A 26,844-nucleotide genomic window follows, 5' to 3' on the forward strand; every position below is an offset into this window, starting at 1 on the left:
TAAAGTATCTGATGCCTCTAAAAGCTACTTTACAAAGTTATTGTACAAAATATTTTTGAATACATCATCGGAGCAATTGTACTTTTCAGATTTTGATTGTTTTACTATTAACAACATTGTCTGAAACGAAAGAAGCCACAGATTTGATAAGCTAATGATATGGCTATTTGTGACCTCTGGATAGCAAAACCGCCGTGAATAATCACATACAAATAGACTCAGAATGACAGCTTAGTTCAGATTTGATCGACTGAATTATGCAGAAACGTCAGGAAAATTTGTCTTTAAGTATAAATCAATACTTCGTGCACAAAATCTGTCGTCGCACATTGAAGTGAAAGGGGTAGTGCTGTAAGGAGAGGAGAGGAGGAGGAGGAGGAGGTTCACTGGGGAGTCAGGGAACCCTCGACGCCGGGACAGAGGGGCTGCTTGGCGGTGAAAGCCCCCTCCCATGTTCACTGTGATTGGCTACGTCTGTGGAGCCTGCCTCATGAGGAGAGACGGAATCACCAGAACAGCATCGTGGTGTTAGGAATCAGCGGGAACGCGTCGACCTCAACTGTTCTCTCCGCCTTTCAGCGCCCCTATTGTCTCCAAACATCGAGAGAAAGTGGATTCGTATCCGAGGTAAACGCTGGCCGCTGCTGCCCTGAGCTCGCCTTTGTTCTATTGTTTAAAAGGTGGTTATCGCAAACGTGTTGCAGTTTGAACGTGTTTCTTGGGGGAACTGCCTTCTGTTTTTCGGTGATTAATATTCCTGTCAGGATTCTGTAATGTGGTCTGTGGTCTTCCTCTGTTTCTTTCACTTTTACTGAGTACTGGCTGATGAACTTGCTTTTTTTGTTTATTCTCATCAGCCACAACAATATCTGTCCCTGGGCTGGAGCCTGTGTGTAGAACTGCTGTCTTTTATGTTTAATGCTACACTGCACAGCTCCTGTATTTGTCTTTGCATCCCGCTTTAGCAGCAGTGTTACCTTTTTACGAGTAAAAGTGTCTGCTAGGGGAGTTCAGGTAGATGTAGTTTAGTATTATGATGTGTATTGCAGGAAGGCGACCTCAGTGTTGGGATGGGCACATGCATACTACAGCACAGGAGTACCATGAATAACCAAAGAAATGATAAACGGACAATGAACTCCGTTTAACAGCAGACTGTCTGGACACATGAACGAGGTCTGCGCGGTCGTGCAGGGTCAGTTACTTTCCTATATGTCCTTAACAACTAGAATAATTATCATTATTAAGTTATTAGTGTTATCCTTTTTTCATTCATGATCTTTAGCCTTCTCATAACATAGCCTTTACATTATGAATTATTAAAAAAAGAAAAGAAATAAATATATATATATATATATATAGATAGCGTGCAAAGTACCACATTTTGGCATCGTCTCAAAATTCGTACATCAATGCCACCCCGTATATACACAGCAAATACCACAGTGTTAAATTAACACCGAGAGTGTTGACAGGTTTACATTTTTACACTAATCGTGTTGATTTAACACTGGTGAATTTGCTGTGTATATACGGGGTGGCATTGATGTACGAATTTTGAGACGATGCCAAAATGTGGTACTTTGCACGCTATCTATATATATATATATATATATTTATTTCTTTTCTTTTTTTTTAATAATTCATAATGTAAAGGCTATATTATGAGAAGGCTAAAGATCATTAATGAAAAAAAAGAATAACACTAATAACTTAATAATGATAATTATTCTAGTTGTTAAGGACATATAGGAAAGTAGAGACGATGAGTTGAGACGATGCCAAAATGTGGTATTTTGTACGCTCAGATCCACCGTGGGGCTAAATAGACTTGGGGTGGCTTTGCAAGAAAATATAACCTTTATTTGAAAAAGATATGTTCTTTTATTCAGGAGTACAATAAATGTCATCAAATACTGTTCAAAGTATTTCTCAATCTACATATTTCTAATACTGATATATTTGGCAATATTTTGGCAATGGTCCTGAGATTATTTTGCATTACATTAAAAACAATTCACATTCTTAACAAGTGAGAGTTTATTAACATTACATGATGTGTATTTTTTTTTAAAGATATGTGCATTTTTGGGTTTTCTTCAAAGTCAATTTCTGACTTGGTTCTTTGAAGCTCAGTATTTTTAATTTTTTTTTAGAAACTGCAGATAGAGCCTGATTATTTCAAGGAGACAACCAGATTAAAAAAAAGCTTTGAAACATCACAAAAGTAGCAATACCTTGTTTTGAGTTCCCAGGCGTTCTAATTGCACCCCATCAGCTGTCTTTGCCTACACTTATGTCTGTGTAAAATAGAACATTGACCTTTCAGTGCTGTAATTACTTTTAACAACAGCCCTATACTGCTACATACGACTTAATGACATTCCTGCTATTGCCAAGTGTCCATATTATATGTGGAACTTGCTTTGAAACTAAATGAGATGCGTGTGAAGTGGAATACAGATTTGCTTTAATTATATCTTTATGTGAAACACACAACTAGAAGCTCATTTAACTGCCACATTGGGAAACCTGTGACTCAGAGCACACCAGGGAACGGTACTCTGTTCTAGACATTTATTTACTCTGTTTGACCCGTGTTCTGACGATAGAGGATTGGAAGTGCTCTGTTGAACAATCGCCAACCACTCTCAGTGCCGGCCAGGGTGATGTCTTGAAAGCGCCTCCTTTGAATCCTTTGACGATGGATTGGCAAGACTGTGAGCTCTGGGAAATCCTCCACACACCCTCTTAATTTTTCCATACTCAATCTTTCTGTAGTTAGTAATGCAGAATGCTGTAACGACTAAGGTTGCCCATGGACTCTAAGACTCTAAAGCTTTTGTGAGATTACTTTTCTGCTCGTTTGCAACCCCCAAATCAGCACATTATTTGTGAAGGTATAACAATTTAGAGCTCTTTAATTACTGTTTGCAAGCAGTGGTTTCAGGTCTAGTTCAGCTTCAGCAAGCAGATTTTTTTTTACATGCAGCATAATTTTAAATCATAACCTTGAAATTCTCTTAATATCCATGTTGGCTGTTTATCATTTTTTGTTCAGTTCAAATTGCCTTTCATAATTTAATGAGAAATGCTCCAAAAATGACTAAAGTAAATAGTAATTTTTCTTTTCCTGTGAAGTTACATTTTTGTTCCCACATGGACAGTTCGATGTAAAAGAGCACAAACTAACTGACAACTGTATATTATACAATTTTCATGCCACATACTGGTTAGTGTTAGGCTATTTGCATTTGTTGTTTAATTTACTGTATCTGACTGAGCACAATACCTTCCATTTCTTTCTCAGAGAGAGAAAAGCAAGCAAGAGATTTCTTCAAGCAAACCAGAGGAGCAAGTAACGTATACTTTAGTTCTGTTCAGAGATATAAACCATTGTGTCTTTGTTTTCCTACATAAATGACAGACATCTCCAAGAGGGACTGTATGAATCCAGGTCATATTATATTGCCTCAGCTCATCCGTGGAGAATGGTCAGAACAGTTTGGAGTGCAGTCTGTAGGAAACAACTCCATTTGAACTCCTCTCATGTTTCCTCATTTAGTTGTAGTTGACTTACACTTGTAATTAATTTCAGTGCTGCACTACTGGGCTGATTACAGGGAGAGTTATACATTGCATAATGGTAAAATGGATGCAATTGCCTGTTTCTTTCAGAGAGGTTGCATCTGTTACCACAGTTAAAAATAAAGGCTGTTGAATTTGTGCTTGGTATGGGTATACAGGGTTTAGACAATGAAACTGAAACACCTGTTATTTTAGTGTGGGAGGTTTCATGGCTAAATTGGAGCAGCCTGGTGGCCAATCTTCATTAATTGCACATTGCACCAGTAAGACCATGTGCATCCAATGGTTCAAACATTATATCCTGAATGCGGTGCCGTGTATCAGGATGGCAATGCACCAATACACACAGCAAGACTGGTGAAAGATAGGTTTGATGAACATGAAAGTGAAGTTGAACATCTCCCATGGCCGCCACAGTCACCAGATCTAAACATTATTGAGCCACTTTGGGGTGTTTTGGAGGAGCGAATCAGGAAACGTTTTCCTCCACCAGCATCACGTAGTGACCTGGCCACTATCCTGCAAGAAGAATGGCTTAAAATCCCTCTGACCACTGTGCAGGACTTGGGTATGTCATTCCCAAGACGAATTGACGCTGTATTGGCCGCAAAAGGAGGCCCAACACCATTCTAATAAATTATTGTGGTCTAAAACCAGGTGTTTCAGTTTCATTGTCTAACCCCTGTATATTGTTCTAGAAATAAAAGGTGAAGAACCTTTTAACTAAACTTTAAAATGGAGCTTCACACTTCTCAGACTATTCAAAAAATTAAAAAAAATTTTTTATAGTGCTTGGTACAAGTGAAATAATTTTTTTACAGCACGCAGAACTTGTTTTGTGCCTTTCATTTTAAGTGTAACTTGTGCTTATGGATAATATATGACATAATTGGAAATGAAGCACTCTGCTTCCAGAGGAGCATAAAAGGAGCATTCCAAGGTTCACTCAGTGGCAAGTGAAAGAGATAATGCAGAAAAGCTTCCAGTGTCTGTAAGTTTCTGAGTGAGGCTGAGAGCGTGTTGTGAATGAGGTCTGGGGATTTTAGAATCTCCTATACATCAGACGGCTGTGCCTGAGAGGAGGTTGTTCTCATTATTGATTGACAGTGCAAGGTTGCATGACTGTTGCCATCACCTCTGCGATCATCAATCAGAGTCGGGTTTATAGCTGGACTCTCTGATTATGGCGGCTGAGCAGATTTCATTTCTGACAGGTGCCTGATGGATTTCATGTGGAGATGAAGTATTGCAGTTGTATGAAACTATAATACATGTAGTTAATTCACAAATGGCATGCTGTGTGTGTCTGTCTGTCTGTCTGTCTGTCTGTGTGTGCCTTTGTCATGCCTTTGTATATTTTAGGACATGAGTCATGTTCCTAAAAGGTACACAAGATATGGGACTCCTCACGGCCAATCAGATGATCAGAGAAAATCAGATGATTCTATCCAACTGTAAGAAGACAATTGAGCCATGAGGGTCTGAAAGGATATGTAGCATTTAAGAAACAGTTTCTCATGACTACAAATAGAATACAGACAATAAATATTTATTTCGAGAATCAGAAAGTACAGCCTCTCTAACTGAACTTAGATAAAGATAAGTTTACACATGACCACAAAGCAGGTCATAAATTCTTAGTGAATAATTCTCAGCCCTGCTGTGACAGTGACGTGGTGGCAGTGTGTTAGTGTGTGTCGCAGTTATATCAGTGGATCAGACACAGCAGTGCTGCTGCATTTTTAAACACTGTGTCCACTCTATTAGACATGTATTAGATGTAAAATGAGAGGCAGTAGCTCATCTGTTGATTCAGTGTTTGTGTTGGTATTCTTCTAGTTCTTCATCCGTGGACACAGGATACTGCTGGAAGGATGTTTTTAAATGTTTTTTATAAACCTCCAGCAGCACTTCTGTGTCTGATCCACTCATACCAATACACCAAACACTAACACACCAACATCATGTCAAAGATTGATCCATCACCCAAATCATACCCGACCTGTGGGGGTCCTGACAACAGAAGAACATACTGGCCTACAATCTGAAATTATAGAGCTACAAAGTCCATATATTGTAAGTGGAGCAGATGGTAAGGCACAAGTATTTAATCTACAGCAGGTAGTCAGTTATGGCTGACTAGTATATATATGACCCATGCTCTAAAACCATGTAAAGGCAGAGGGGTATGTGTGTAGGATGAGGCAATTACAGTTTCTAAATAACATCTACTGCAATGTACCTTCTAGCATTCATTCTGTTCAAAAGAAAAAAAAACCAAGGATACTTACTTCTTGAATGCATTCATAATTTTTATAACTTCAAGTAATTTAGAGTGAAAACTCTCCTTCAAATGATTAATTTAACATCATGAAATAATTTAGTTGTCACACAGCTCCAGGGACCTGGAGGTTGTGGGTTCGAGCCCTGCTCTGGGTGAGTGTGTGAGGAGTTTCTTGTGTTTACTCTGGGTGCTCCGGTTTCCTCGCACAGTCCAAAAACACATGTTGGAAGGTGGATTGGCGACTCAAAAGTGTCCATAGGTGCGAGTCCATGAGTGAATGTGTGTGTGTGTCGCCCCCTCCAGGGTGTGTTCCAGCCTAGCACTCAGTGATTCTGGGTAGGCTTCGAACTCATTGCGACCCAGAACTGGATAAGTGGTTACAGACAATGAATGAATGACAATGGCCTTTTTTTGGTGTTTTCTTTGAAACCAGGCACATGTTCAGTGAACAGCGTTTGACCGGTGTGGCATTTAATGGACCTGTGTGCTCCTGACGTTGTTGCTTTTTGATTGGGGCACTAAAAGGCCACAGCACATTAATTAAATCTTATGCATCAGTGGCCTGACTGAAGAGATTTCACAACATGAAAAGTAAAGCGTTAGTTATGGCTTAAAGGTCTACAAATCTGTGTAATGCTCCTACTGACCTTTACATTTATGAAGCAATTATGCAGCGACTTTTTCAAAAAACAGCCCTATGCTGCATTTCCTGACATCATATCACAGTCTTCAGATGATTCAAGGTTTTTGTTTGTTTTTGCTGGATTTGCATATATTCTTGTTAGTGTTACTGCGTACATGCTCATGATGTATTCTTTCTCAGGTGAAAGTGGATATTTTGGTTTGTGAGAGTTTGTGTCCCAAAAACAATCATCATTCATTTTTACATGCCCTTTTTCCAGTCAGTTTTTATGCCTTACGACAACTTAAACCTATTTGTTTTTGTAATTGTGATTTGAAGATATGCATATGTCAACAAATGCTCTGATTGGCTGCCCGCCATTTTATTTCTCATTCAGAAATAAGCCTGGAGCTGAAACAGCCTATAGTTTAGCAGGAATGGACAGGGCTAAACTACATGAAAATGTAAAATTGTCTATATGTATTCTATGTGTAAATATATGAACTGTATAGATAATGGAGTAAACAGCACATTTAAAAATGTATAGGCTAACAGCATTAACATACTACATCATACAGTTCAGTTCAGGGTGTCTGTGGTCACTGTGGTCTTTGTGGAATACGGGAGTTCTGCATGCTCTCACCGTATCTGCAGTGGGTTGCACTGGTCAGTGTGCTCCTTGTGCTGGTCCCAAGCCCAAGTGGAAATGGAGAGTTGTGTCAGCCTGTATTAAGTTGCCTGAAGGGTGTGGTGGCTCCTCAGAAAACTCTTTGACTTAATACAACATTGCTCGTTTGCATAATAGACGACATGTCTATAAGTTGGTAAACACATAATTAGGCTGTATTCACATCTAAACGCTCATTTACCAATTCTGTTTTTTTACTCAGATGAGATTTGGTGGTTCTTGACGGTTTACATCCATAACTGTAAATGTCCTGCATCTGTCTAAAACCAAATGGTACACCTGTGAACAGTGATGCTTTTATGTGCTTGATCTCAAATGAGCCTTTAAGCCCTGTGTAGTGCACCGTGTATATCCTTAAACAATGGCTTCTGCACCCAAGTACTGGATTGTGTTTATTACAAATCCATTTATACTATACTCCTTGTAACATTCAATGTATTTATTTGGTGCAGAAGCCTTTTATTAACAGCACAGTGCACTATGTAGGACGCATGGAGCCATTTAAGACAGAGCAGGTGTGGGCTGAATATGACAGCACTAAGCGCATGTGTACAGGCAGAAAGATGTGAAAATGCATGAAATGTGATCTAATCACATTCATGTCACAGGTCCAGGAATCAGATATGTATTTGATCTAGGACCACATATGAAAGTGACACAAATGCGATTTGAGAAGATTGGATTTGACATGTCCACACAGCTCTGAAAAAAATGTGCGTCAAATAATAAAAAAAAAAAAATTGACTCAATTCAACCTGGTATTTTGAATGTAGCCTTGAATGCAGCTACTTACAATGTACACCTAACGTGGCCACTGTAGTCATCGAGTAATTTCCAGTATTAGTACCTGACGTCTAATGATAGAATGTCTCTATATTGTCATTTACTGTCACTGTACCTAGTGTGGGGCGGTACGGTTGTGCAGCAGGTAGGTGTTGCAGTCACAGCTCCAGGGACCTGGAGGTTGTGGGTTTGAGTCCCGCTCCGGGTGACTGTCTGTGAGGAGTTTGGTGTGTTCTCCCTGTGTCCGCATGGGTGTTTCCTCTTACGGTCCAAAAACACACGTTGGTAGGTTGATTGGCGACTCAAAAGTGTTTGTGTTGCCCTGTGAAGGACTGGCGCCCCCTCCAGGGTGTATTCCCGCCTTGTGCCCAATGATTCCAGGTAGGCTCTGGACCCACCACGACCTTGAACTGGATAAGCGCTTACAGATAATGAATGAATGTGCCTAGTGTGTTCACTTTATATATATTATATATATGCAATAAAATAAATACACCAAATATTGCTTTTTAATTTTTATTTGCTCTTTCATTTATTCTTTTAAACAGGTCAAGGCATCAGATTATACATTTAATATAGGTTTCCTCTTGTTACTTTAGCTTAAGGAGCATAAAAAGGTAAGGACGTTCCTTTCTTGAATACTTTTTCAGACATGCACAGTGACCTCGTCATAAATTCAACCATACATTTCTATGCGTCAGTGAGCACAGGTGAAGAGGCCACCGTCATGGAGCTTGTATACAGCGCTGGATATCCAGTATAAATGACCAGGCTGCAGACAATTCACTCAGGTGTTGTCCACAAGAAAATTGATATTTATTATAGTAAAGTATATAGTGTGTATAGTAAAATATAGTTTAGTTCTGTCACTGAAAAAAAAATCTGCATAACTACTTTCAAAAATTTCTCCATCCACATAAAATAACTACTAGAAATACTCTAGAAAATACTAGAAAAACGTTTTCTAATCCAGCAGTGGGCCTGCTCAGATGTGGAAGAACTGCTGTGCTGATATCAGAGCATTCCGCAGCTTGCAGAAATTTTTATTTTATTTTATTACTGTTTTTTAAAATAGGCATTTCAATAGTTAATCATATTTTTGTATATTAAAGTTTGATCAAAAATCAATAGTGCACAAGTCTAATGAGGCGTAGACAAGCTTTTGGCTGTACAGTGTATGTGCTCTCTAAATGTTTTTCAAAGTTAAATTGTGTTTTCAGTTCTGTGACCCGCTCTAAAAGGAAGAACATGTCTGGGAAAGTGGACAGTGATTGATATCTTATTCGTGGGCTTGGTGTATAGGTTTTTCTGTTGAAGAGTTTATACTGAGCAGACTGTACTCATTCATGGCACAGTGAAGCTTTAATTGTGTTAATGGCGTCCCGTGTGTGTCTTGCCTTCTGTCCTGATCCATATGTTGCTCTCATTATGTATAGGGTCATTACAGTGGGAAGTGACTTTTATCGATTAGCTTTTGCCCAAGTCCACTCTCACTTATTATTTTATGCTGACTGAGAGGTTGACAGCGTAATAAATCTCTGAATGCAGCCAAAGGATATTTTTTCTTTAGATGAAACATACAGAGGCTTTCAAGATGCAATTTTAGTTTTGCACCATCTTGAGTGACGTTTTCATTAAAGGCAACACATATTGAAGATGAATCAATTTTATGCACCTAGGTAAGCAATTTCAAGCCGTTTTGTTTCTGATTCACAGGTGAGTAGTGGACTATATTAAATACTGACTGAGTACAAATAGGTTATATTCACTCTATGTGTACAGAGTGACTTAATTTGCTAGTGGACAAAGCACTGAACTGGGCTTAAATTAGCTTTTAATCATTGCCTTATAATGTTTAATTGTACAAGGGAAAGATAACCTCATAAAAGGTTAGACCTAACAGTATAACTTATAGTATTGCTTTTTTATGTTCGCAGGTCAGACCACGCCATGTTTTATTTATTACCACCAAATACAGTCCATGACTTGCATTATAACGTGTAAAAATCAATATAATCCTTGACGTGATTTGTCTTAGAGCTTGCAGTGAGTGGAAACTGAAAGGCTGGGTTTGAGAGGCTTTGTGATGGCTCATTAGATGAGCCAACAGTGTAGATATTCACATGAGAGTGAGATCATCTCTTCATTTCTTTGCTGGATTTTCTATGAACGTCTGCAGTCACTTTGCAATAACAGTCAAAGCCAGCAGTGTTCACTCAAATGTTCAGGCTTCACATTTAGTGAGCAATTATTTAATCAGTCCATTACAATGAATATCTAAAGGCTGCGAAATAATGGGCATGAATGTCAGATTCATATAAGTATCGGCAGATATTTGCTTCAAAAACCATAAATAAACAAAACAAAAAAATAGATCCCTCAACTTTAGTTATTGTTTGTTTCCCATTAGCTAGCTAAGACTCATGATACTTAGTTTGGAGGGTGATGGCAAGACATACTTACTCTGAAAAGTGTGAAGCAGACAAACTTTTTTAAGTTGATGCTTATCAGCTCACTGAACAGCTCAACATCCTTGGTGGAGAATGCTAATTTTCCAGACCTAACAGACACCCGCTCTTGCTAGCATCATTCTGAGTGAAAGGAGGGCTATTCTACCAAACCAGAAAAAGCAAGACCAAACAATTTCATATCAAGTGACAACCATGTGATATGACCCACCTTAAGACCACTGAAAATTTGATTTGCCTGTTCTCCTTCACAAGAACAAGAACTTTCTTTTATGTTACCATTACGTTAAATTCAACAGCGAAACAGTAGGAGTGTACTAAATGTGCAGAGGTGTGATATTGGTGAAATATGAATTAGACCATCAACAAATCCCGTGATTGGACAACTCAAACTGTTGAATACAACTTTTCCTCATTCACCTGAAGAATGTTGGTGTAGATGTCAGCTGTAGTAGGTTTAGAATTCAAATTAAATTCAAGAAGTACAGGGATGCAAATTTTAGGTGGAGGCCTGGTTGACCACAGATTTATTGAACTTTGTAGCAGTGTGGCAGGTTTCTGACATGAGGCAGTGAAAAACGGTGTTTAACGAGAAACCTGTTTGCTAGCCTCTGCAGCTGGAATGAGCTAATACATCAAGACCTGAGAGCCCACTTTACTGTCAACAGCTACTGAAAATTCATCCTAAATATGCCATAATGAGATTTTGCCTGGAAAACTATTTGACTCAAATATCTATCTCAGTCTATAGTGTATACAGAACAGTATATGGTGCAGTAGACCTGGCTATAGGGAGGTTATGTACAAATCTGAAATTTAATTTGTTCTACTTTAATTCGTTCACTCATTGTCGGTAACTGCTTATCCAGTTCTGGGTCATGGTGGGTCCAGTGCCTACTTGGAATCACTGGGTGCAAGGCAGAATCACACTCTGGAGGGTGCGCCAGTCCTTCACAGAGCGACACACACTCAAACATTCACACCTATGGACAATTTTCAACACCTACTAATGTGTGTTTTGGACCATTGTAGGAAACTGGATCATCTGGAGGAAACCATTGCAGACACAGGGATAACACACCAAACTCATTACAGACAGTCATCCGGAGCAGGGCTCAAACCCACACCTGAGGATTTGGGAGCTGTGTGACAGTGACACTACCTGCTGAACTACCATGCCAGCCAAAATAAAGCTTGACAAGCTTTAAAAACTGAGGACCAGTCCAAGCAGCTGGTGTGTTTCATATGTGTTCTGTTTTGATTTTGTAATTGTGGATTATTTGCCATTGAAATTATGCAGATTGCTTCCTTTCCATTAAAGTCAGTTCTGCTGGCAAACACTTGAATTAGTTTATCAATAAACAATTTTAATAACAAAATGCTATATTTATAAGCATTTGAGCTGCAGATAATAAATATTTCATAATCCTTGTAGGCATTGCGAATTATGAGCTGACCTCATCTACTTTCAGTTTTCCGTCAACTGTTTGCTGACCATGTGAGGCTACTGGGCCTAAAGTAATGCTGAGTATTTAATATATTTTTTTTGTCATTAAAACTCTGTTTCTTAGCAGAGTTTGCTCATGACTCCAATGTCCAGCTGACTTTGTGCCATATGCTTCAGTCAGACTGTCCTCAGAAGTGCAACAGCTAAAGACGCCATTCACCCGACCAAGACTCTGCGGGAACAGATGTTGTGTGTTGTGCTGCCAGCTATCTCCGTGTGGCTCAGTGTGTCAGGTTAGCACAGGAGAGTAAGCAGAGAGCAAGGTTACAGACACTCTTCATGCTACAGTAGACTAGAGATATATAAGATACTTTTAAAATGCTCCACTCGTGTACAGATGTCTTAAGCTGAGTAGGTGGTTTACATGATTAAGCAGGCATAGACAGACAGGGTAAGGGTAAAACAAGGTGAAAATGGAAAAAACAGACAGAAATAGATATGTGGGATTAGCTGTTGTTACATGAGAAGCACCTCAAGGAACTGGATTATAACTCACTCACTCACACACATTTAGGAACATTACAAGGGATACTTAAGGGGCATTAATATTAATGCCATTGTATGTTCTTCTGTATGTACTATATCCTCCAGTTCCCTCCTACACTGCAACTCTACAGATAAACTTTTTCACCAAAGTAACAGTGAATGTGAAGGTAGGTTTTCTAATTGTGAACATTAAAGTTAGCACTGCACTCACTTTTCAAATTGGATATGCCAAAAACTTTGTACACACTTTTTTATGGAATAAAGAGACTGAGTACATATCAGTTAATCAATCTTTTTGTCATTTATCATTTATGTAGCACCTTTCAAATAAATGTAAATATTTCAAGTGAAAAAGCAAAATACAACAGAGAATACAAATAATAAAAACATAAAATCTAATTATATAAGATTCCATATAATAAAATATGGTAAAGTATTAAAAAAATAAATAATATACAAATGGAATACACTGAATAAAAAAAATCAGTAAAGACTTTATTTTAAAATATTTTAAGACACTTTAAATTCATTCATTCATTCATATATTGTCTGTAACCACTTATCCGTTCAGGGTTATGGTGGGTCCGGAGCCTACCCAGAATCACTGGGCGTAAGGCAGGAACACACCCCGGAGGGGGCACCAGTCTTTCACAGAGTGACACATTCATTGACAGTGACACATTCACTACACTTTAAATTTACTTTTAAAAATATCAATAGTTTGCTTCCTTTCACATCTGGCTGGAACAGTATCTTGGAGCATAATGGATGAAGGCAGCATCACCAATAGTTTTTGTTCTTCCATATGTTGCAACTAGAAGAGGAATATGGCACTAATAACCATACGGGAACTGAAGGGTCCCTCTGGTTCATAAATCAAAAACAGTCTACCGCAAGGCCATGTAGTGCTTTATTAACGAATAGCAGGATTTTAAAATAAGTACAAAACTAACAGGTAACCAGTGTAAAGACTTAAAAAAAGTAGAATGTGTGCTCTCTGCTTGGTTTAGTGAGCAGTCATGCAGCATTTATGAAATTTATATTTATAAAAGCACGCATTTATGTTTTATATATCTCTGTTTTGCTAAGAGGGAAATATAGCCTCACTTTGAAGATATTCCTCAAGTGGTAAATGCTATTTTTGTAGCACCCCACACAAGCCTTGAAATTAAAACCTTGACTTGGTTGAATCATTGTGCAGTTTATTTGGGGGTTCTGTTATTTCTCTGACCCTTTGAGCCCATGATCAATACTTATTAATTTTTCTAGTTGAGCTTATAAAAAAATATGACATTCAGGCCTTTACATCTAAGATACAGTTAGCAGGTGCATCAGTCTGCTGATGACATTGCTCAGGTGTAGCGTGTACAAAAAAAAAGTTATAGTCCTAATTGGCCCTTGTGGTACAGCACATGTTACCTAATACTATTTAGAGGAGTGGTTGTCTATAGATAGTAAACAAACAAACAAAAATGCTTCCACTAAGATATGAGGTAAACAATTTCAGAATAGTCTCAGACAGAGCAAAATACTCATTTAATATTTCTGAAAGTATCTGATAGTCTGATGAACAGTTATGATTGGGGCTTGCTGTTGGGAAGCAAATGCATCATTGCAGAATTTCTGAAGTGATACCTTAGATTGGAAATGATCACAAATGTCAAAGTAAGCCTCAGGAAAGTAAATGTAGAATGTGGCCTGTATTATGACCTTGGGAAATCAGCCAGCAGAGAGGACAGAACTGTGATTTTATGAGGCCAACTGTGCTTTTTTTGGGAATCTAGATGTGGTTGTGGTATCATTGAGCTTCAAGCTCATGTCCCGTTGGTAGGATAAAATCTCCCTTTTTTAGCAGTTGCACGATTCAGAGAGCATTAACTTTCATCTGGAGGACGAAGCAAGTACATCTTGACCCATGGTGTTTGGAAATAGTAATTAAGAATGCAGACAGTTAAGGCACAAGAAATTAACTTATGGGGTGTTATGAGAGAAAATTGGAATTAGTGCTTTGTGTGCTGTTAAGGATGACATGACTATTTTAAGAAACACTGAATTTAAACTGTGCAGGTGCTACCACACAAGCCTGTATTAAGCCTGCTGAAAAGCAAACTTTCCTGTGGCCTACTCTTATCTCTCGCCCTTACCTCCAGAGAGTTTGAAAGCTGGAGCAGCCTCGTCTGCAGTGATGTGGGACTGTTTTTTTCATGAGCCAAAAGCACTCTGTAGACCTGCTATTCTTTACACTTCCTCATGTCTCAGAAGCTCCATGTCTCCGCCAATAATGAGCTAAGGGCTTGATGTGAAGAAAGAGAGTGGGAGGGAGAAAGGGAGAAATTGGGAGGGAAAGAAAGGTAATAAGAAGATGAAAGGTGGCAGAACTGAAAGAAGGCTGTGTTAATGTTTTGGCAGAATGAATAGTACACAGCAGGGGGAGTTACACAGGGAGAAGTTAGTAAATACTTTTCTAAACAGTTCCCTCTGGGTTTGTGTTGTTTAGCAGTTATCTTCTTCCATTTTGTACTGGAGGAACTACACTGCACGTTTGTTTGTCTTAGTTTTCAGCTGTATACCAAGTGCTTTTCCATGTGCACAGTGCTGTACAATCATTGTCGACCATTCTGTGTTCATTTTGTTTCAAGTCAAAACTGTGACTAAGTTTAAGCTGTTCATTTTCAGGACATATTTCTGGAGATATAAGATGTAAAATACTTCACTTCAAAATGAAGGATACGATGACTGACTGTACTTAAAACTTACCCACTGCAGATCTGGGAAAATCCTCAGATGCTTTTGTCATCTTTCCACTTTGAGAACACTGCTCAACACTATGGGTCAGCAACTGCTAAACTTTTCAGGACAATGGACCATCCACCTCAAAATAACTGAATGTGTTTGTGATTACTTGGATCATGAGAAGCACAAAAAATACAACTTCTAAGACTGAACTGCAGAGGTGGAAAATACTGTAGTGCAGAGAAGAATCTGGCATAAAGTAGTGGGCTGTAACAGTTTAGAATTTCCATATTCAAAGCATTTGCATCTGTGTAAGGCAGTTTTTATAGCTTTTTAGTTAAGGTGTACTTGACAGGCATCACTCACACAACTAATTCACACATGATCTTTCTAAGCTCCCTGTTTTCAAGCTGTGTCTTCCCTAATTACTTGTCCCTCATTGTTGTGTCATGAGTGAAGAAATGAATGACGGACATTAAGTCGTTAGATGGTTTGTGGTTAGCCAGTGGCTCAGGGAGCTGTTTACATTATAATTTAAAGATGCAAATAAGCTGTGAATATAATGTTGGGTATTCAGGGTCTGTGGATTGTCTCTCATAACTTCCAGCATTATCATTATGGTCTAGAATTAAACTGTGACCCAAATAAAAGTGGAGCATATCTTTTTTTTATTTTATTTTTTAAAAATATTTGAACACTATATGTCCAAATGTTTTCTGTAATTGTGAAATGCAGTTACTTTAAAGTGCCCCATTGTGGACAATGCTGTTTAATAGCACACACACAACATGTAGTCTCTGTACAAATGCATGAAATAAAATCAAATGCAGTGGAGCAGTAGCATTTGAGCTTGAGGTCATCTTGCTCAACCCAGTGTCTGCTAGAGGGGTATAAATCCTCCAGCACTGGTCTTTGAAGTGGTGGAACATCATTTACTGAAGTGACAAAGCACCGTTTAGTACCTTTGGAACAAGACAGAGTGGTATTTGTGTTCCAAAACTAATCATCCAACATTAGAACCTGCCCTCACTAATGCGCTCATGGCGGAATGCCATAAAATCCTCTCAGAAATGTTCTGGGATTCCAGTCTAAAGCCTTCTCAGAAATATACAGGCCGTTGCTGAAGCAAAGTGGGGGAAACATCCTATCAGTGCCCTTCATTTTAGAAGAAATGAATGTTCAGAACAAATGTTTTAAGATACCATATAGTGTATTTTAACACTTTTAACTGGGTCAGATGTGGAGACCAGATATATAAATGCACTTGGGTATTTATTTTTCTACCTCTTACCTTAAAGTTGTGATCAGTCATACAAGTTATGCATTAGTGCAAAAAAACCTTTAGTAGAATCATTACTTTTTGGCTTTTATGACCTTTCTACAGAGCATCAGTGAAAGGATTAGACAAGCAAAGATTTCTTTAAAAGCTGAAAAGCCCTAGCTTTCATCTACTGCAGCCGTTTTTATTTGAATGTATTCTCAGTGTTGGACTCCATTTTGAATGCCAATTTAAACCTTTAGTTTAAAGGTTATTTTAAATCCTCCAATGTCATCACACTTATCAGGTTGTTTTATGATGTACTGGTCTTTGAATAGTGTCTTTTTTCCAGGAAGAGGCTGCCTTGGTGAAACCTTCCTTACATAATTAACTTTCTTTAGTGGTGTTAGAAGAACAAGGTGTGGGGTTTTGTGTAATGAGTTTGTGGCTGGCAGTGGCTCCAATTTTTCCATTCAGCTAGGTAGCTTTGTTCCATTTTGTTTCACAGTCAAGGAGATAACCAGCCCTTCATCCCTTTGAAAAAGGTGCCCAACCACATGTAAACCAGGCCCAATTTGTATGAAAATGAATGCATTAAAAAAAAACAGCATTATTTTCTCCCCAGTTTCCTGTAATTTGATTTCTCAGAGAATGAACATCCGCGAGAGGGTCTCAGCAGAAAGCTGTGGTTTTGCTGTACTGTCCAATACAATGTACAGGCAGATAACTCCCATCTGCAATGTATTCTGCCATTCAGTCTATGCAGTGTGACTACTGAGGTCAAAGAAAGCACCTGCCATGATCTGCTCATTGATCCTAAATAACTTTAGCATTTGTAATGAGGTACTATATACTACTTGTCAGAATGTATTATGGCTTGCATTCAGTAGAACCCAATATAATAAGTCTTCATGCACAGATTACCCAATGTCTTTCAGATACATGTGGAGATGAGGTCTTTGTCTGTTTTAACTCATGGAATCTACCCTGCACACTAGCTGCAGGATTAACATTTGGAAGTGGAGGTTTAAATGAGAAATATTATGCCACTTTCCACAAGTTTACAGTTTCCTGTGGTCTTAATGAAACCTCTGTGACATTCTTTGGTCAAACTAAAATAAGGATCAAACAACACAGCACAGCCCCCCCCCCCCTCTCTAAACAGTGTCGGTTCCTTTAAATGACAATGGGCCGCAGTTTAGAACATTGAGAACACAGGACTAAGGAGCATAAGCTCTGGTTCGTAGCCATTTTTGCTTGATTCTTTTATTTAATTATTGCATTTGTTGTGTTTGCAGGCTCCATTTAACATTTTCTTTGTGCTCCCACATGAATGTGGATCCAGGTCTGTGATTCGAGATACTCAGACAAGGGTGCAAGACCATTCTAAATGACCTTAACGTAGGATGGCGTACAAACTGAACAACTACTTTATCCAACGTTTTCTGACTTCGACAGACCACAAAACAACTAACTTGGTGGTTTTACTTATTTATCTATGTGTCATTTTCAACCTTTTTTCTATCACAATAGAAAAAAAATTGGATGCAGTATGAGAGTGTGAGCACAGAAATCTGGATCATTAAGGGATTATTATTGATTTGCTTGCATGTTTGAAGAGACAGTTTGTGAAGCGAGATCAAAAAATGAATTTTGTTGGCTCATGCCATTTATGGAGCTGTCAAATGATTAAAGTAATCAATCGTGTTTATTATTGTGTAGTGTATTATTATATACATTACTTTATCTGTACCAGCATTTGACTCTACACTGTAGAGAACTCTAGAGAAAACAGTCGAGGATTCTTTACACAGTGGAGGCTCTTTAGAGAAACTGTAGCCCTTGCTTTTACTGTTGTTTTTGTCAGTGTGCTGCTTATTGATTTATTCATGGGTCTCCTGTGATCACTTTTTAGTGCAGTTGCAGGAGTTGCTGAAGGTAATACTGTAAAAAGCATTTAAAAGCTACATTTGATGGTGGATTCTTTTATAGCAATTTACATCTGGATTTTAGCTTAACAAACCAATAATGGATATTTATAATTTACCACATTAATAGTTAATGACTATTATATATATATATATATCTTCTTGTTCCTTAAAGCTGGGCCTCTCATGACTGGCCATATGTAGCGTCTCAGAGGGACAGTGTAGAAATGCACTCAGTATGACAAGACTGAAGGCCCAGATGTCCTTGTCATAGCAGCAGGGAGAATGTTAAATATTGACTCAGATATGAAGAGACCCACACAAGGACATCTAGATCAGACCAAGCTAGGGTTATATAACTTGGACAAAAAACATATTGCAGCACATTTCTATTGCTACTCTCATGCAATATATGAAACAATATTTGTTATCTACTTATGTCATCTACTAAAGTCATAATATTTGTTGGACGACATAAATGCATTCATTCATTGTAACACTCAATCAGACTCATCTGGAAGGTGTAAGACATGGCTGTTCGCTGAGTATAATACATTATGCTCAGCCACTGTCCCCACACATCATGACTGAAGCCTTCAAAATGACCATATTTGTTTTCAGAAGCTTGGATTATATACAGACTTGTTAAAAATATAAGAATTGACCGTAATAGAAGACATTTCAGTGAAAACTCTAAATGAGCACCACTTTAAACAAGATAAAGGTATGTTGACAAATATGTAGGTGGGTAAGGCAGAGCATAATCTGTCACTGTGAGCTGGTTTTGCAGTCAGACCGTTTAAAGTAAACAGCAGAATGATTGTAATAATCAAATAACATTTAATGCCAACACAGATTCTGTCCACAGATGCACAGGAGGACAGTTTGTCGAATTAAATAATGCATGATGTCCTCACTTTTTTTTATTTTTTATATTAATTAATTAATATAAATTAATTTTTTTTTAAAGCTTGCCTTGTTGAACATGTTCTTGGGGCACAGTTTAGTAACTCAATATGAGATTCTGAGTCATGTTTTTTTTTCTTTGTAGAAAAAAACAACAACTATAAAGGGGACATTTAATGCAGTCTCTAAACAAAGCTGCTTTATTCTATCTGTGTTCATTTACTTTTAATGTTGCCATGGCTTACTCTCAATACAAAGCTCAGCTTCTCTTACACTTTGACTGGACAGATATAGAATGCAATGTGTTTATTTCTTTTAACACTACTTAATCTCTCTCTCTCTCTCTCTCTCTCTCTCTCATTCACTCACTCTCTGTCTGTCTCTGTCTTGAGTGTGACACAAATAAACAACTGTTATTCTGCATAATCTGTTGGCTAGAGGAAAAATGCTCTTGTTGCTTGAATGCTTTGTCTCCTGTCATAGCCATCTGTTCACTATCCTACACTTTAACAAAAGTAAAGTTTGGGTGAATTCTTATTACTAAGAATCTGTACTTGTGTATTCTGCTACACAAGTATTCTGCTACACTTGTTCTGTTTGTATTCTGAACATACGTTTACTTCATAGCTCATACAGATTCAATGTCTCACGGCTTCTGTGGATTGTTTATGTTACTGTGGCTACACCATTCTTAGTTACTTTAACAACAACAGTACGATCTGAGCTTTAAGCAGATACGTTGCATCAGTTGGATATGAGATTGTGAGTGAACTGAGAATATCGTCCAATGTTAATATATTTGAAGATTTGCAATATAGACATCTTTCACATATGTTATATGTTTGCATATTTACAGCATATTGGCTAAAGAGATGGCACAGCTCAGTTGTGTTATTTTTGCATTACTTGACTCTTGACTCTTCTGAATTAAAAACTGGTGATAGTTCCAAATCATTTATGTACTTATTTATGCAACATTTATTTTCAAGTTCTTCTGAAAACAATATGTATTGTAACTGAAAAGGAAGACCTTTAAAATATACCTATTTGTTATGATATCCACCTCTCAATATATTGTTGTAGAATTACATAAGAGCAAATGCATAAATCTGCCTTAGGTATGGTATTACCTGCCCAGATTTCTGTTCAATCAATATAATCATGTTTTTATTAGATTATAAGCTAGTATGTGTACATTTGTAGAAAAGGGCAGACATGCTGTGGTGAACAATCCACTGTAAATAGTAGTTTTATGTTCCTGTTTGATATATTTTTCAGAGAAGCAATCATGCACCAACAAGAACAGGATCAAAGGGGAAGGACACACAGATGTCTTATAATCTCTCTCTACTTAAAAGGGTTTGTTTGAAGAGCAGATAGCTCTGAAAGCAGCAAGGATGATTATACAGGGCATGGAGAAATCAAACAGAGTTCACCTGAATTACACAAAAATATATATATTCGAGTCTGTGAAAGAGTATTCTGATACATGTCAAATGCAAAACTAGGATACTGTACAGCAGTGAACATAAACTCTGGACTCATTTTTGCATCCAAGCCTGCACACTCGGAACCATTTGTACTGTGATTATATCCAGAAGTGGCAAAAGTAAAAAAAAACAAATCCACTCCAGGATTTCATTGCAACTGCTTGGCTTCGTTAATCATCTCAGACCAGCCTCAGAGCACTGAGAGCAATTAAAACAAAATTCTGGGATGGATGCTGCTATAGATTGTTGTGCCCTGGAATAATAATAAAACTACAATACAAAACTGGAGATGTGGTTGAAGACTGATCTGAATCTGAATAATTTTTGAACAAATGTATGTTTCTTGTAATCATGAAAGTGGCTTGACTCATCCCAATGCCAAATGTGATTATCAAACAATACATTTATATGGAAAAGTATGGACTGTTGGGGACCCCTTATATATTTTATATATAAAAATATATTTTATAGCTTTTGTAAGTGAATATTGTCACGCCCTTGTCATGTCTGTTTTCCCCGCCATGTGCAATTGCACATGGCTCTGTTTGTTTTTGTTCATGTCTCCACCCTAGTCCAGCCTTTGTTCCTTGTCCTCGTCAGTGTTATTTGTAATCCTGCCCCTCGTTATCAGTCTCAGGTATCCTTGTGTGTATTTAAGTTCCCTTGTCTCACTTCCTCTGGTTGGACATTCGTTTCCACCGTTGTTGTTTTGCTCCCTCCAGTCGGTCTGTCGTTTGATCCCGTTCTTCGTTTTATCTTGTTTGGTCCTCACTCCACTGTTGTTGTGTTGCTCCCAAGTCATGTGTCTCGTCTGTTCCTCGCTCCACGTTTACTTGTTTTTCTCATCTGTTCTTTTTTTCAGTTTGCTCTCCACCTTCAGTTTGCTTTGCACTGTTGTCATGTTGCTCCGGTCTGTCTGTCTCATCTGTTACTCATTCCTTTGAAGTCAGTCTTTGTACCTCTGTCTCATGTCTGTGTCTTTTCTCTGTTGAGCGTTCTGTTTTAGTTTAGTCTGTTTAGATGTCAGTGTTCAAGTTTAGTCTGTTTAGTTTTCTTTGTCTGTTTAGTTCTCCCTGTCCAGGTGTCTATTTAGCTCTGTCTAGTTTCATTCTGTTTCTCTGTCTGTTTAGCTCCCTCTACCTAGGTTTCTCTGTCCAGTTCCCTGTCAGTCCAGTTCCCTCTCTGTCTAAGTCTCTCTGTCCAGGTCATTGTTTCCAAGATTCTGTGTCTCGGTCCTTCTTTGTTTAAGTATCCTGTTGTGTTATTCAAGTCTCTGTCTTTGTATTATCTTGTGGTGTTAATAAAAAAGTCACTGTTTCAGCAAGCGCGTCCGCCTCCGTCAGTCCGCCCCGCAGTCCTGACAAATATATTCACATCTTCCATAAAGAACATGTTTCTGCATGTTTTAGCACATCATTACATCAGATAATTCAGTTGATTTGGTGAATTTTAAATCCAATATATTTTGGACTTTGCAAATGTTATATATTTTATGATTGATTTTATTCCCCTGTATGTTAAATACAAGTTGTGCAGTAAAGTAACAGACAAATTCCATGTTTTAGGTTGTTCCCTGTGGCAGATTTGTTTTCCCTTTTGTTTAAGAAATGTAACAAGACAGCAACATGAAGCCTGTGGGTCTTACTTGGTGGTTGAATATTGTGAATGCCTGTTACATTTATTTTGCCTATAAGGCCTTCAATTTCAGCAACAGGATGAAATGTGAAATAGTATATTGTTCCTGTTAAGAAGCGAAGGCAGGAAGTCTGATCTTTCCAAGCTATTACTGTGGTGTCCTTGAAAGCGAGTGTGTTGTAACTACTCTTGTACTCAGAAGGCAAGCTGATAGAATTGTCATCACTGATAGAAATGTGTTTTCTTCATCTTTTGAGATGTTTAGTGGAATCTTGATGCAGTACTACATGCTGGTTTGGTGTCTATATTCACACAATGAATAGCAAGTTGATAATGCGATGAATAGTGAATGAATGGGATAATATTACAATGCATTTTGAGGGAGTCTTTCTAGTCTAGTCAGTTCTAAATGTAATTATAAAATATGTACTTGCGTATTTTAGCCACTCCATTTCCCTAAAGTTGCTAAACTGCGAACATGTTCTAATGAGTGATTTGTGCTATTTTAATGTATAACCAATACTGATGCACAAGACCAACAGTGCATACACTACTAGTAACTTTTACCCATATAGTATAGAATAGGACACTCTACACAAGCATAAGCCTAATGACAAACATAAGCTTAAGTGGTATAAGGAACTGCATTCTTTATTTCTGAGATAACACTGAGTGTTTTTATTGATCCAGAATCCGGATCAGAAACATATGGCATCAAAATAGGTTCTGAAGTTCTGAGAACCAAAATACAGAATCCATAACCAATAAAAGTCATTTTGTAATTGAGAAAACTGTCATTAATATTCTGAGTTATAAAAACAGTTTTACCAACAGAATATTTCTGTATATAATCCTCTATTTTGAGTTTAATATTCTTGAAGAATACGTTTTCACTTTCATTCCGCCTTCTCTCAGTTGCGCTTCTCTCAGTCTCACTTTCGCCTCCAGAAGTTTCTCGCTTTTGAAGGGGTCGGGATCTAGACAGTCATTGGCTGCTAAAGTTAAGCCCCGCCCAACCAGCAGATTCTGCACACCCTAATCCTGATTGCAAAATGACTCTAAGTCTCTATGAGGAACTGTGCATTACTAACAGACATAATCGTTAAAAATATTTGATATAGCTTACCAGTGTTTGCCGGGTGGTCTTTTTCCAATCAGGGTAAAATTGGCGCGCTCTCGCTGATGTAGCGGGGTGTGCTAAATCAGATGGGTGGCCGGGGCTTAACTTTAGCAGCCAATGACTGTCTAGATCCCGACACCGTCAAAAGTGAGAAACTTCTGGAGGCGAAAGCGAGACTGAGAGAAGCGCAACTGAGAGAAGGTGGAATGGAAGCAAAAACGGATTCTTCCAGGAAATATTCTGTTTACAAACCTGATTTTATAACTCTCAAAATCAATGACAGTTTTCTCAATTATAAAATTACATTTATTGGTTATGGATTCTGTATTTTGATTCTCAGAAGTTTAGAACCTATTTTGACGCCATAGAAACAGTCCTATAAATCAAAATCCTTCCCACATTATTCCAGTGTCTAGTGTAAAGCCAAAAGTGGACGAACTTATAAACTATACGCTTGGTTTTGCAAGAAACAATGGAGGTCAGAGTGACTACTAACTTTCAGTTACCAACTGTTTGAATCAGAAAGGCTTAATTAACTCTGGGCCACATTTTTGCATTCGTTAAAGGAACACTTAGTAATATTTTTACCTTAGAATTACAGCTTCAAAATCATGGCCATGCTCCACTAACCTGTAATAGGGAGAACAGAGTGGTGCTTCTCTTGGCTCAGCACTCCAGAAACTGCACTATGTAACTTTTGGAGGAGGGAAAGAAATGACCCCAATTCCTCCCCCTTGATTTTTTCTACAGTGCTGTTAAAATAAAACACTCTGCATCTGTAGGTGGAGCACAGAAGCAAAAATGCCAAATTTTAATTGATTTTAAGTATAGGTTAATAAATTACATATGCTCGTATGATTAATATAATTTTAAATAACCAACATGACAGTGATGGATTTGCATCATTCTTGCGTTTTGATGGCACCTATATTAATTCTTAATCCTGGATGACTGACTTCCATTGTGAAGCTGAATTGGCTCATGGACTCCAGACTAATTGGTGGTGGTAACTAAAAACTTTGCCTCTGGAGACAGCTTTACAGTGTGACACCATGTTTGGAGAGTTATTCATGCAGTAAGTTTTCAGATCTCAGTTTGCTAATCAGTGCATTACAACAGCTGAGTGCAGTGGGTTTTTCAAGGATTCTGTAAACACTGGCTGGAAAATGTGTCTGCTTTCCACGATAACTTCTCATTACAGCTTGTGATTAATGAACATTTTAGGAGACACTGTGCTTTGAGGCAATGACATATTACCTTAGCTCAGCAGGGTTTTTGTGTTCTTTAGATGCCATGTGTTTCTGGTGCTGTTTCTCTGCAACACCGTTGAGTTAAGGAGGTGGATGGGGCAGTGGGTTAGAGTCCCACAAAGGAGAACAGAAAGGTGCAGATTTATATTAAGAGACGCAAACTAGAGATTAGGGCTGTGCAGTCTTTAATATTGGAACACATTGGAGAATCAGCAGAGTGATATAATTATCAACTGGCCTGCAGTTTAGACCAAAATGTTTACATTTGTTGGATTAGACGAATATATACATTCAATGTAACACTGGGGCTCCAGAATGGTGCAACTATGTAAATATAAGCTCTGTCACTGGATGTTTGGGAGGTCACAAAGCTTATTTTATTTTTATCTACTGTCGTGTTCTAGTAATGACCTGTTAACTTTGGCATGACTTATAGTTTCATTATGAAAAAATGTGCAATTACAGCTTCATGTTACTGTGCATTGTATTCCACTACGAGATGCACAGATTTTAAATGAAAGAAGATTAGAAGAACACTGCTATCAGGTCCATACATGGTATCACCTTATACTCTGTGTTTTGGTGTCAGAACTGGTATTGAGGGAAGTACAGTGCAATTAGGGTATATCTAATTATTAATACTTCATTTTTACTTGTACAAAGAATTGTGTCTATTAAAGACGACATTCAAGATTGTAATATAAAACAACAACATCACTTTCTATAAAATACAGATGCTTCCTCACCATTTGCTATCTCTCAGTTTGCTTTCGTGTTCTAAACCAGTCTAATGTGTTTATGAAGCCCCAGTGTCTGTAAATAAGTAAAAAAAACTGTCTTCATACACTATGACTAGTCTCTCTCTCTCTCTCTCTCTCTCTCTCTCTCTCTCTCTTTCTCTCTGCTCATGGTATCCGGAATATTTTTAAACAACGGAGGGAACTCCAAATGTTGTTATACAATATTGCGCTATTCTTTCTCCATGGGTTGGTAGCATTACTTCATTTTTGCTGTTTTGAATCAGTTAAGGTGGAAATGTCTCCAAACTCGGGAGACGGATAACTGCATAACAACTCAAATTACACATGAGTTTATGTGGTAATTCAAACAGTGAATAAAAACTTACAGACATGTTAAACTTTTGTAGCCATGTACAAAGAACAGTGTTTTTTTCCCCCTAAAACACATCAATCCACCTTAAAAGATGCTTAGCTTCTGAATGTAAACAACCAGAGAGAACCGTGTTTACCCACAATCACAGACGTTCCCTTTAAAAGCATGATACTTCACAGCTTGTTTTTGCTTTAGAGTTTGTGATACAGTGCCCAACCCTACCTAAATCCCCTGCCTGAATCTCCAGCTGCAGTAAGCAACTGTTTACGTACATTCACACCCACTGGTGTCAAGCGTCATGCCAACTGGGTGAGCACTACATAACTGTTCAACAATAAGGAAATCCCCAATGTGCCTGTAATATGCTTCAGTTCCTTGGTTCCATGCTGTTGGAAACTTGCTCATACCCTGTGGACGTGAACTGGAGCGTAAGCATCTCCTTAGATACCACAGCCACAGGGTGCAATCAACCCTTCCATTAATGCTTTAAATGCTCCCTTATCATAAAAAGTTTTAAAACTTTCAAAAGCTAACTGCTAATGTGAAGGGAATACTTTGATAAACACTGTTCATTTGGTCTAAGATATATCCCGCTGCTGTGTCCTGGAGCTTCTGTTTGTGGTGGGAAATGAGCATGCTTTGTTATGAGCTTTATAATTAAGAAACGTCTCCCCTTGCGTTCAGGCATTGATTTTCCTCCACAGTGTTCAGTTGTGTGTGACAAAGATTTACGACATGCTGCATGGGCTGAGGAGGTGTTTGGGCTCGCACGGTGTGCCAGTGGGTTTCCCCCGTTCAGTCCAAACTTGTACACAATAGGAAGAGATTGTGAATGACTAACAATAGCCAAGAGCATTAATTATTCAAAACTTTAATCTCATTCTGTCATGATGAGGTTTTAGGTAAAAAATAAAAATAAATTACTATTGCCAAACTGCTTTTAGTTTTGCAATGAACAGAAACTCTCTCCAGGGTGTGTTCCTGT

The 26,844-nt window shown here is 38.1% G+C and overlaps 1 protein-coding gene across 2 annotated transcripts in view; it reads left to right on the plus strand.

Moving 5' to 3' along the window:
* The first annotated feature begins 540 nt into the window (after nucleotides 1-540).
* The window catches only part of pde4ba (phosphodiesterase 4B, cAMP-specific a), a 191,116-nt gene continuing 164,812 nt past the window's right edge, over nucleotides 541-26,844 (plus strand). The window contains exons 1-2 of one of the 2 annotated variants that reach the window (XM_066663095.1): nucleotides 560-627; nucleotides 3,311-3,358. The gene's annotated coding sequence lies outside the window, so the exon portion shown is untranslated. Of the gene's footprint in view, nucleotides 628-3,310; nucleotides 3,359-26,844 lie in introns of both variants that reach the window. The other variant, XM_066663094.1, reaches the window with a different exon arrangement.

Source organism: Hoplias malabaricus, chromosome 3, assembly GCF_029633855.1.
Source record: "Hoplias malabaricus isolate fHopMal1 chromosome 3, fHopMal1.hap1, whole genome shotgun sequence".
Taxonomy (NCBI): Eukaryota; Metazoa; Chordata; class Actinopteri; order Characiformes; family Erythrinidae; genus Hoplias; species Hoplias malabaricus.